This window comes from Lactuca serriola, chromosome 4 (genome assembly GCF_051521515.1).
Source record: "Lactuca serriola cultivar US96UC23 chromosome 4, Lser_US96UC23_V15, whole genome shotgun sequence".
Taxonomy (NCBI): Eukaryota; Viridiplantae; Streptophyta; class Magnoliopsida; order Asterales; family Asteraceae; genus Lactuca; species Lactuca serriola.
Window position 1 is genome coordinate 105,415,215 of NC_136411.1, and position 11,210 is coordinate 105,426,424.

General features: G+C 40.5%; 1 non-coding gene across 1 annotated transcript; it reads left to right on the forward strand.

The window, feature by feature from the left end:
- The first annotated feature begins 10,596 nt into the window (after positions 1–10,596).
- Positions 10,597–10,703, forward strand: LOC145103497 (small nucleolar RNA R71). The gene has a single exon (XR_013706586.1). It is a non-coding gene; the product is annotated as a small nucleolar RNA R71 (small nucleolar RNA).
- Positions 10,704–11,210: the final 507 nt, after the last annotated feature.

Here is an 11,210-nt window from a genome sequence, read left to right on the forward strand (position 1 = left end):
CCTTTCCCATTTACACTTTTGGCCCTTCAACTCTACTCTTGATATTCCGGGATGTTACATATCTGCTAATTGATGATTGATGTGTTACCAGAGGAAAATAACATGGTACGTAGTGTATACGAGAGCAAAAAGTTAATACATGCACTAGGTTTGCCCGTGGAAGTGATTGACTACTACATTATAGATATATGATATATTGGAGGGGAGACAAAGAGCTTTATCAGTGCAAATTTTTCAATGTAGATAGGTACAAACTATTAAAAAAATTGTCCACATGCTCACACGTACCCTTTAAGAGAATGCTTTACTTTCCTTTGACTCCAAGGTTGGAGATATTGTATGCTTTACAAGCCACAACCGCTTCTATGCGATTACACTCAAGAATCATGGAGATGATGATGGTGTGATGTGTTATCCATCCGATTCTGAAGCTTGGAAGCACTTTGGCATAATCCATCCTTCATTTGCAACCGTAATATATAATGTTAGATTAGGCCTTTGTACAAATGGGTTTGCACCACATGGAGCATTTGAGAAACAACATTGAAATCCGCCTATTATTATAACACCTTACAATTTTCCACCTTCTACATGCATGAGATAACCTTACATGTTTTTGATTTCATTGTGCTATGATCGACAAATCCTAAGTATAAAATAGATGTAGTTCTGCAACTGGTTGTTGCAGAATTGGAGTAGTTATGGGCAGAAGGCGTATTAACATATGATATATCTTTAAAACAAAATTTTCAATTACAAGCAGTTTTGATGTGGTCAATTAGCAATTTTCTAGCTTATGCAATGTTGTCAGGATGGTCTACAGCAGGTAAGCTAGCATGTCCACATTGTGCGAAATATATACAATCATTTAGGCTAAAGAATGGTAATAAGATGTCATGGTTTGACTGCCATAGAAGATTCCTCCAGGAAAATCACCCATATAGAAAGGATAAGATGTAACGCCCGTGTTTCTGGGCTTGCCATTTTTAGCAATGTAATAGTCTAGGTTAACCTTTGTAACCCCAATTTGAAATAATAAAATGTATTATTTGTGAATTATGTGAATTATGTGATTTATGTGTGTTTTCTTAATTATTATAATTTAATGAATTAAGAATAAATTGAGCGTCAAAATTAAAGTATTAGATATGCCCGATATCTTTGCATAAAGTTGTAGTGGCCGAAACGAGGTTTCCGAATATATATAGAACGCCCAAATCTGACTTCGTATGAGGAAGTTATGATTTTCTGAAGTTTCGACTGGGCAGTATGCAGCTCGAATACTCGATTTGAGATCGAGCGGTTTTTAGCCGAAACAATCTAAACGAGAATCGAAGATCTTGTTGTTAGTAGCGAAACGATGAAAAGTTAGGCAAGAACGGACATCGAACGAAGAAGTTATGAATTTATAACGAAGTTTTTCTGTCCCGGCCTTCTAAAAATAAATAATAAAAATAAAAGTCAAAATTAGCCGACGGAGTCTAAATGAAGGTTGTAGAGTATGGTCTGACCTTCGCGTGGATATAAAGAACGTCGAAAACGGAGTTCGTATGAAGGAGATATGAATTTTTGAAATTCATTAAATATTTAATATTTATTTTTAATTAAATCTCCGATATTATCCGAAGAGGAGTCAGCTGACATATCCGAAGTACGCCCCGCGTACTGATGTACGCCCAGCGTACAACGAAGGATGACGAAGCCAGCACTCGAATACCTCCGATGACGCAAGTACTTACGATCCGAGGCATACGCCCCGCGTAGCCTCGTACGCCCCGCGTACGTGCGAGGGTTCAGCTCCTATAAAAGGGGATCCGAAGGCAGCCTTACTTTTTTTTACAATTTCTTCCTTCTCTCTCTAGTCTTTGCCTCGTTTTGCGTGCCGTTTATACCCCGAAGCCCCGGTATTATTCCTAAGCCCCGAAGCAAGTTCCGAAGTCCCGAGGATCCCGAGAAGTGAGATTTCCGAGCCGAAGCCCTGCCCACGAGGAGCCCGGTTTTTTTGTGAAGATTTTCCAGATCTACGGAGAAACACTACTTCTGCAAGCCGTAGTGCTGCCCGATCGTCTTCCGATCAAGTGAGTGTATAGACCCTTTTCAATACACGATATTATACAAGAAATCGTTAAACGTATTTATGAATACGGGATGTGAGGGTGTAGTCATTTTCATTCCAACGCAATATTATGAAGTATTCTATATAAAATACGTGCTATGTGTATATATTTTGCTGTTATATGTGTGAATGTATATTCACTCTCTTCTATCTCATAGATCTGATATATTCTCTATGAAATACGTGTTATGTGTGTATGCCTCATCTGTTGTGTGGAATATGTATTGATTAAAGCATGCTATACAGGTTTTTTAAACAATGTATAAAAATATATATTTTTATCTACTAATATGTTGGGTAGAACATGGGTAGATAATTGGTGTGAAATAAACAGATTAGAGGCCTCGGTGTTATTGGTGTTATTCTAGTCATTCAGCAGAGTATGGATGACGACCACGGACTATTCTAGACTGTCCTGTGGAACACTAGCAGGCTCATTACCTGTAGGTGTTATGAACGACGTGTTCACCGATGTACTCTATCCCCCACATGGTTGCCTTTAGGATACTTATTGTTGAGGAAGCCCCTCTGCAGTAATGTCCGTCCCGATGAAAATCCTGAATTAAGTTCCTTATAATAGAAGTTATTTTAGGGACGTAAAGTGAGGATAACGGGAATGGGTAATCGGGTTTATTGTGGATTGTTGAAATTAAATATAATTATTGTGGGTTGAAAACCCTATATGCTCACCAGGCTCCCAAGCCTGACCCACTCAGTTTATTTGTATTACAGGAAGTGGCGCAAGAGCTTAAGATGGGCGAATCATCAAGTTGTTTTGTTTACAAGTATGTATGTGTATATATTTGTTGAATGACTTGTAATGTTATCGTTTATGCTTTATGATCTGTATCGGAACATGACATCCCGACTTTTGATTATGAAATGAAATCATATTTCTATATGAAATGTTTAGATAAATATCTATTTTATCATGTTTTTTTTTGGGAACAAATTCCGCATCTCTTTTAAAATTAAAAGGATTTACTCTGAAAATGTTTAAAAAGCATAAATGAAATCGGTCTTTTTTGGCCGAGATTTTGGGGATGTCACATAAGAATAAGTTCGAAAGGAATCGTGTAGTGATAGAAGGTCCTCCTCCAACTAAGAATGATGAACAAACTTTAACAGAATTTGAAAAATTAGTTTTGTTAAAGGTGACTGAACTAAATGTTGATGATGTAAAAAAAAGCATGTGGTAATGATGGTTGGCAAAAGAAAAACATATTTAGGGATTTACCATATTCGAAAAAAAACCTCATTAGACATAATTTTGATGTTATGCATGTTGGGAAAAATGTATTTGAGAACTTTTTTTACACTCACTACTAGAAAAACAGCATTTTACGACGCGAAATTTATGATGCGCATCAATTTACGATACGCAAATGTGTGTGACCTAAAAATATTGTCATCTCTCTATAAATTTTAAGGATTTAGGACGCGCATTTTTGCGTGCACTTAAATTAGTGTCTAAAAAAAAGTGGAGGGCGCCTATAATAAAATGTGTGTCGTATGAAGATGTCGCTTTATAAATTTTAACGAAAACGCGCGTGGGGGGGGGGGGGGGGGAATGAAATCCTAAAAAATTAAAAAGCCCGCCTCCCTTTTTCTCTCTTTCCCTCTTTGCCCTATATTGGAATGTAAATATTGTACATATGCATTAACCTAGTTTTAGCCCATGGGCCCATCGGGTTTCATATGTCTAGGGATCCTGCCTCTTTATATACTCTGATATCTTCTTGTAATAAGTGAACAATTAACAAGGTTATTTTCACCCTAAATCTATTTTCTAGTTTACATAGTATCAGAGCGAGGTTTAGGGTTGGAGGGTTTTTTGCATTGAGAGTACTGTTCACGAAGTACTGTTTATCGAGCACTATTCCAGTACTGTTCATCGATATTGTTCATCAGTGTTCCAGCACCTTGTGAGTGCACCGTTTTCTGATTAGGGCATCATGTGAGTGTCGTTCTCTTTTCTTATTTGTTTCTAGTTCGTAAAGATGTCCGAAGGAGACAAATCATCTAGCAGCAGTGGTTCACGAGTACCTGAGTTGCTTCCGGTAATTGCTAGACTCACCGACAACAAACTTAATGGCTCCAATTTCTTTGAGTGGAACAAAACTATTCAGATCTACCTCCGAAGCATGGGAATGGCTTCTCATCTGACATCTGATCCCCCCAAAGGTGATGATTCTGATTTGTGGCTATAAAGTGATGCTCGTTTGTATTTGCAGATTGTCAATACTATCGAGCCTTCTGTCTCTTCTCTGGTTAGTCACTGTGAATATGTGAAAGAACTTATGGACTATCTTAACTTCTTATATTCTGGACAAAGCAACATCTCACGAATCTATAGTTTTTGTAAGTCCTTTCATCGAGGGGAACAACAAGATTGATCACCCACCACTTATCTCATGGAGTTTAAGAAAGTATATGAGGAGCTCAACTCTCTTCTTTCCTTGAGTGCTGATGTCCAAGCTATGCAGACTCAGAGAGAATAAGTGGTTGTAATCAGTTTCTTGACTGGTTTGCGACCAGATTTCGACTCTATCAGATCTTAGTTTTTGAATGAATCCGCCATTCCTTCCCTTCAAGAAACATTTGCTCGTGTTCTTCGAAATGAGTTTATGCTTTTTAAAATAATTTCAGAGTAAATCCTTTTGATTTAAAAGTGTTGCGGAATTTGTTCCCAAAACAAAACATGAATAAATAATATTTATCAAAGCATTTCATCAAGAGATGCATTTTCATTATATAATCAAAACTCGGGATGTCATGTTCCGATACAGACCATAAAGCATAAACGATAACATTACAAGTCATTCAACAAATATATACATATACAGACTTGTAAACAAAACAACTTGATGATTCAACCATCTTATGCCCTCGCGCCACTACCTGTAATACAAATAAAACTGAGTGGGTCAGGCTTGGGAGCCTGGTGAGCATATAGGGTTTTCAACCCACAATAAATAAGTTATATTTAATTTCACCAACCAATCACTATCCCGATTACCCATTCCCGTTATCCTCACTTTACGCCCCTAAAATAACATCTATCTCAAGGGACCTAATCTAGGATTTTCATCGGGACGGATATCACTGGGAAGGGGTTTCCTCAACAATAGATATCCTAAAGGCAACCATGAGGGGGATAGAGTACACCGGTGAACACATCGTTCACAACACCTACAGGTTATGAACCTGCTAGCGTTCCACTGGACTGTCTAGAAAGAGTCCGTGGTCGTTATCCATACTCCGCTGAATAACTAGATCAACAACAACAACAACATCGAGTCCTCTCGTCTGTTTATTACACACCAACTATCTACCCATGTTCTACCAAACATAGTAGTAGATAAAATATATATTTTCATACATAGTTTAAAATATGTATATCATTTTCATTCAATATATATTCCACATAACAGATGAGGCATACCCACGTAACACGTATTTCATAGAAAGCAATTCAGATCTATGAGATGGAAGAGGGTGAACATACATTCACACACATAACAACAAATTCTACACACAACACGTATTTCATATAAAATACTTCATAATCATGCGTTAGAAGAAAGTAACTACACACTCACACATATAAACAACAATATACTTAATACACTCGAACCATACTTGTATTATTATCGTGTTTATGAAAGGTAGTATACACTCACTTGATCAGAAGACGATCGGACAGCACTACGACTTGCAGAAGTAGTAATCCACAGCAGATCTGGAAGATCTTCACAAAAATCGAACTTCTCGCGGGCAGAGCTTCGACTCGGGAACCGCACCTCTCGGGATCTTCGGGATCTCGGGACTTGCCTCGGGGCTCGAGAATAATACCGGGGCTTCGGGGTATTTCTGGCACGCAAATCGATGCAAAACGGGAGAGAGAAGAGAAGAAATTGGCAAAAGACTCGGCTGCCTTCGGATCCTATTTATAGGAGGCTGGAGCCTCGGAGTATGCGGGGCGTACAGGCGTACGCGGGGCGTACTGGCCTCCGAAGTCGTCACTGCATGCGTCATCCGAAGTGTCGACACTCTTCGGAGTACGTGGGGCGTACTCGCGTACGCGGGGCGTACGTCGGATCGGACCGCTGACTCCTCTTCGGATAATACCGGAATTAAAGATTAAAAATAATTACAAATTATTTAATAAACTTCGGAAATTCATATCTTCTTCATACGAACTCCGTTTTCGACGTTCTTTATATCCACGCGAAGGTGAGACTACGCTCTACAACTTTCATTTAGACTCCGTCGGCTAATTTGGACTTTATTTTTATTATTTATTTTTAATAGGCCGCGACAGAAAAACTTCGTTATAAATTCATAACTTCTTCGTTTGACGTCCGTTCTCGCCTAACTTTTTATCGCTTCGATACCAACAACGAGACCTTCGATCCTCGTTTTTCGGCTAAAAACCGCTCAATCTCAAATCGAGTATTTCAGGCTGCATACCGCTAAGTCGAAACTTCGATAAATCATAACTTCCTCATACGAAGTCAGATTTGGGCGTTCTATATATATTTGGAAACCTCGTTTCAACTACTACAACATTATCCAAAGATATTAAGTTTATTTTACACTTAAATTTTGACGCTTATTTTTATTCTTAATTAATCAGACCACATAATTAAGCAATTAAACACAAAACACATAATACTCAAATAATACATTCTTATTATTTCAAAATGGGTTACAAAAGTTAACCTAGACTATTACATTGCTAAAAATGGCAAGCCCGGAAACACAGGGGCTACAATTCTCTCCACCTTAGAATGATTCCGTCCCCGGAATCACACATCAACAAACAAATGCGGATAGCGACCTATCATGTCACTCTCCGTCTCCCAGGTGAGATTCGGCCCATTCGTGTGTTTCCATCGGACAAGCACTAACCCAACCATCTTGTGTCGCAATTTCTTAGTCTTTCGGTCAACGATTGCCTCTGTTCCTCAATCAACCTTTTGTTCTCATCAATTCTCAATTCAGAAATTGGAATTATGTCGGGAACTTCTCCCGTGAACTTCCTCAAATAACACACATGAAAAGTGTTATGAATTCCATTCAGTTCTTCTGGTAGTTCGAGCTTGTAAGCTTGGTTCCCAATCCTCTGAAGAACTTTAAACGGTCCAATAAAACTTGGACTCAACTTTCCCCTTTTACCAAATCTTATAAGTCCCTTCCACGGCGAGACTTTAAGCAAAACCGAATCCCCAACCTCAAAAGTCATCGGTCTTCGCTTCTTGTCAGCATAGCTCTTTTGACGATCCTGAGCTGCTAACATTCTTTCCCTAATTATTTTCAACTTTTCAGCAGTTTGATGAACCAACTCCGGTCCCATAAACTGCTTTTCCCCAGCCTCAAGCCAACAAGATGGCGTACGACACTTCTGTCCATACAATGCTTGATAAGGTGCCATCTTAATGCTCGAGTGGAAACTATTATTATAGGAAAATTCTACCAATGGTAAATGTTCATCCCAATTACCTAGGAATTCCAAGGTACATGCTCTCAGCATATCTTCAAGCGTTTGTATCGTTCGTTCGCTCTGACCATCAGTCTGCGGATGGTAAGCTGTACTTAAACACAACTTAGTACCCAATTCCTCTTGGCAATAGTGTCTATCTTTGCTCTATCCACTTCAATTCCCATTTTGGAAATTTTGTGGCCCAACACTATGCCCTCCTTGACCATAAAATGGCATTTCTCCCAATTGAGTACCAAGTCGGTTTTTTCACACCTAGCAAGCATTAAGTCAAGATTAGTGAGACAATCATGGAAAGATGATCTAAAAACGGAAAAATCGTCCATAAAAACTTCCATGAATTTTTCCACCATATCGTGGAATATAGCGGTCATGCACCTTTGAAAAGTCGCGGGTGCATTGCACAACCCAAAAGGCATGCGTCTATAAGCAAAATTCCCACTTGGGCAAGTGAACGTGGTCTTTTCTTGGTCCATTGGGTCTATGGGTATTTGAAAATACCCCGAAAATCCATCTAGAAAACAATAATAGCTCTGGCCCGATAATCTTTCTAGCATTTGATCAATAAAAGGTAAGGGAAAATGGTCTTTATGAGTGGCATCGTTTAGCTTTCGATAATCGATGCACACTCTCCAACCGGTTACCGTTCGTGTCGGAATTAGCTCGTTCTTTTCATTGGTTATGACCGTCATCCCTCCTTTCTTGGGCACCACTTGGACCGGACTCACCCATGGACTGTCGGAAATGGAATATATAATTCCCGCATCTAAGAGCTTGACCACTTCCTTCTTGACTACTTCTTGCATATTCGGGTTCAGTCTTCTTTGGTGTTGTACAACCGGCTTTGCTCCTTCTTCCAGGTTGATCTTGTGGGAGCAATAGGATGGACTTATACCCTTGATGTCGGTGATGCTCCATGCTATCGCTCGTTTCCGCTTCTTCAATACTTGCACGAGTTCTTCTTTTTGAGAATTGGTCAGATTAGAGGCTATAATTACTGGCTTTTGGTTGCCTTCCTCGAGAAACGCATACTCCAAATGATCTGGTAAAGTTTTCAGCTCTGATTTTGGGCTCTGACTGTTGGACTCGCCGAGTGGAGGTGAGGTACTCGGCGAGTTGGTCGCTGCAATCACGAATTCTGACTTTTCTTCAGATATACTCGGCGAGTAGATCGGCCCTACTCGGCGAGTAGGGCTATTAGATTGCTGCATTAGTTCTTCATACTCCGCTTCTTCCAATAGTCTTTCAATTTCCAGTAAATCTTTTTCTGGATCAAATGCTTCATCTATATCTGCAAACTTGCTGGAATCGTCAGGTATGTCTTCCTCCAATAGTTCATCAAGCATGTCGATTGAGAATGCCTTGTCGTCACTGGTCCTAGAATACTTCATAGCTTGGTCCACCCCGAATGTTACTGAATCGTCCCCGACCCGCAAGGTGAGCTTTGAGTCCCTCATGTCTACTATAGCGCTTGCCGTGTTGAGGAAGGGCCTTCCAAGGATGATTGGTACTTGTGGATCCGCCTCCATGTCTAGAATAATGAAATCAGCTGGAAAGACAAATTTATCCACCTTGACTAGTATGTCTTCGCATATGCCTCTTGGAAAGGTGACTGTTTTGTTGGCCAAGTGTATTGCCATGCGAATTGGCCTTGGTTCTGGGAGATCTAGTTTCTTGAAGAATGAATAAGGCATTAGATTCACACTTGCCCCCGAATCGGCTAAGGCATATATGGTGGTCAAGTTGCCAAATTGGCAAGGTAAGGTTAAACTCCCCGGGTCGCCTTTCTTCTTAGGTAGCCTATTTAGCATGGCAGCTGAGCAGTTTTCATTGAGTACCACCTTCTTCACTTCTTCCATCTTCTTTCTATTTGTGAGAAGTTCCTTTAGGAACTTTGCATATTTAGGCATTTGCATGACGGCTTCAATGAATGGGATGTTGATTTGAAGAGTCTTGATGTGATCTAGAAACTTCTGGTACTCCTCTTCCTGCTTCTCCTTCTTAGCTCGGGTTGGGTATGGCATGGGAGGCTGGTAAAGTTTTTCAAAAGCCTGTGTGGTGGGTTTTTGTGATGTACTCGCCGAGTCCATACGTGGTACTCGGCGAGTAGGGCTGTCAGATTGTAATTCTTGGTTTTCTGCTTGCTTTTCGGCCTCCTCCTTCTATGATTTCTTAGATGAATCAGTCTGAATAGGTGCCAGGGGGGGTGATTATCTTCCCACTTCTTGTTGTGACAATGTTTATTTGCGCGCCTCGTGGGTTGTTTTCAGTTTTGCTAGGGAGTTCGCCCGGTGATCTTTGGTTGATTTGTTGAGCAAGTTGCCCAAGCAGTGTCTCTATATTGTGAATAGATGCTTGCTGGTTCCTTAGCATGGTCCTTGTTTCTTGAATTGCAGCATCATGGTCATTGTGTCTTTTTTCTGAAGCAGCTACAAATTTTGTGAGCATTTCTTCCAAGCTTGGCTTCTTTTCTTGCACCGGCTCCTCCTTTTGGTATATCCCTCTCCCTTTTTGCCTAAACCTTTCCTCCTTGGCTTTCTTGTACTCTTCATAAGGGAGCCAATCTTTCTTTTGTCTTCGCCAGTCTTCATCATACCGGTCTCCACTTGAGTAACACACTTGCGCCTTTTTGTTGCCATTTTCATCTAAATCACAATCTCTAGTGAGGTACGGTCCATTGCAGTTTTCACAACCCACCCGAATAGCATGGATTGTTTGATCCATTTTATCCATCCTCCTATCCATAGTTTTTAACATAGCCATGACCGCGGATAAGGCTTCAGTAGCTGCATAGGCGGCTCCCCTAGTGACATCATGCCTAGGGTTGTGGTATTCTCTAGAGTGTTTAGAGAATTCTTCAATCAATTCTTTGATCACCGGGGGTGGCTTCTTTGTGAGTGGGCCTTGCGAGTCTAGTAACTACCTAGTTGTGACATTGACTCCATCATAGAAGATGGATACTTCTTGCTGGCTGTTGAGGTCATGGTGTGGGCAGTTTCTTAGTAAGCTCTTGTATCTTTCCCAAGCTTCATATAGAGACTCTCCAGCTTGTTGTTCAAAGTTAGCAATGACCTTCTTCAACTTGGCTATCTTGGAAGGTGGGCAGAAGTGATCAATGAATTCTTCTTTCATCTTGGCCCAAGTGGTGACTGATCCGGGGGGAAGTGATTTGAGCCAGTCTTTTGCAGCACCTTTGAATGTCACCGGAAGCATACGAAGTAGCTGAGTCTCGCGGGGCACATTTGGAACATTAAAGTAATCAGCCACATCATTGACTTCATCTAAGTTTTTGTAGGCATCTTCATGGTCTTTTCCATAAAAGGGTATTTCCTTAAGTAAAGCTAGGATATGACCCTTTAGCTCGAAAGTAGCAGTTGCGGGAATTGCGGGTTGCACAAGTCCCGGGCCAGTGTCGTCTCGCATCCTCTTCTTCCATTCTCCCATGGGGATTTCATCAATGTTAGCCATTGTGACAGCTAACTCTTCCTCGGATTCGGTTTCGTGCTCGTATGTCGGGTCCTCTTCTTCTTCGGTCTTGTAATTGATATCTTCCTTAGCCGGTTCGTCGATTACTAGGGAAGCGCTGGATGC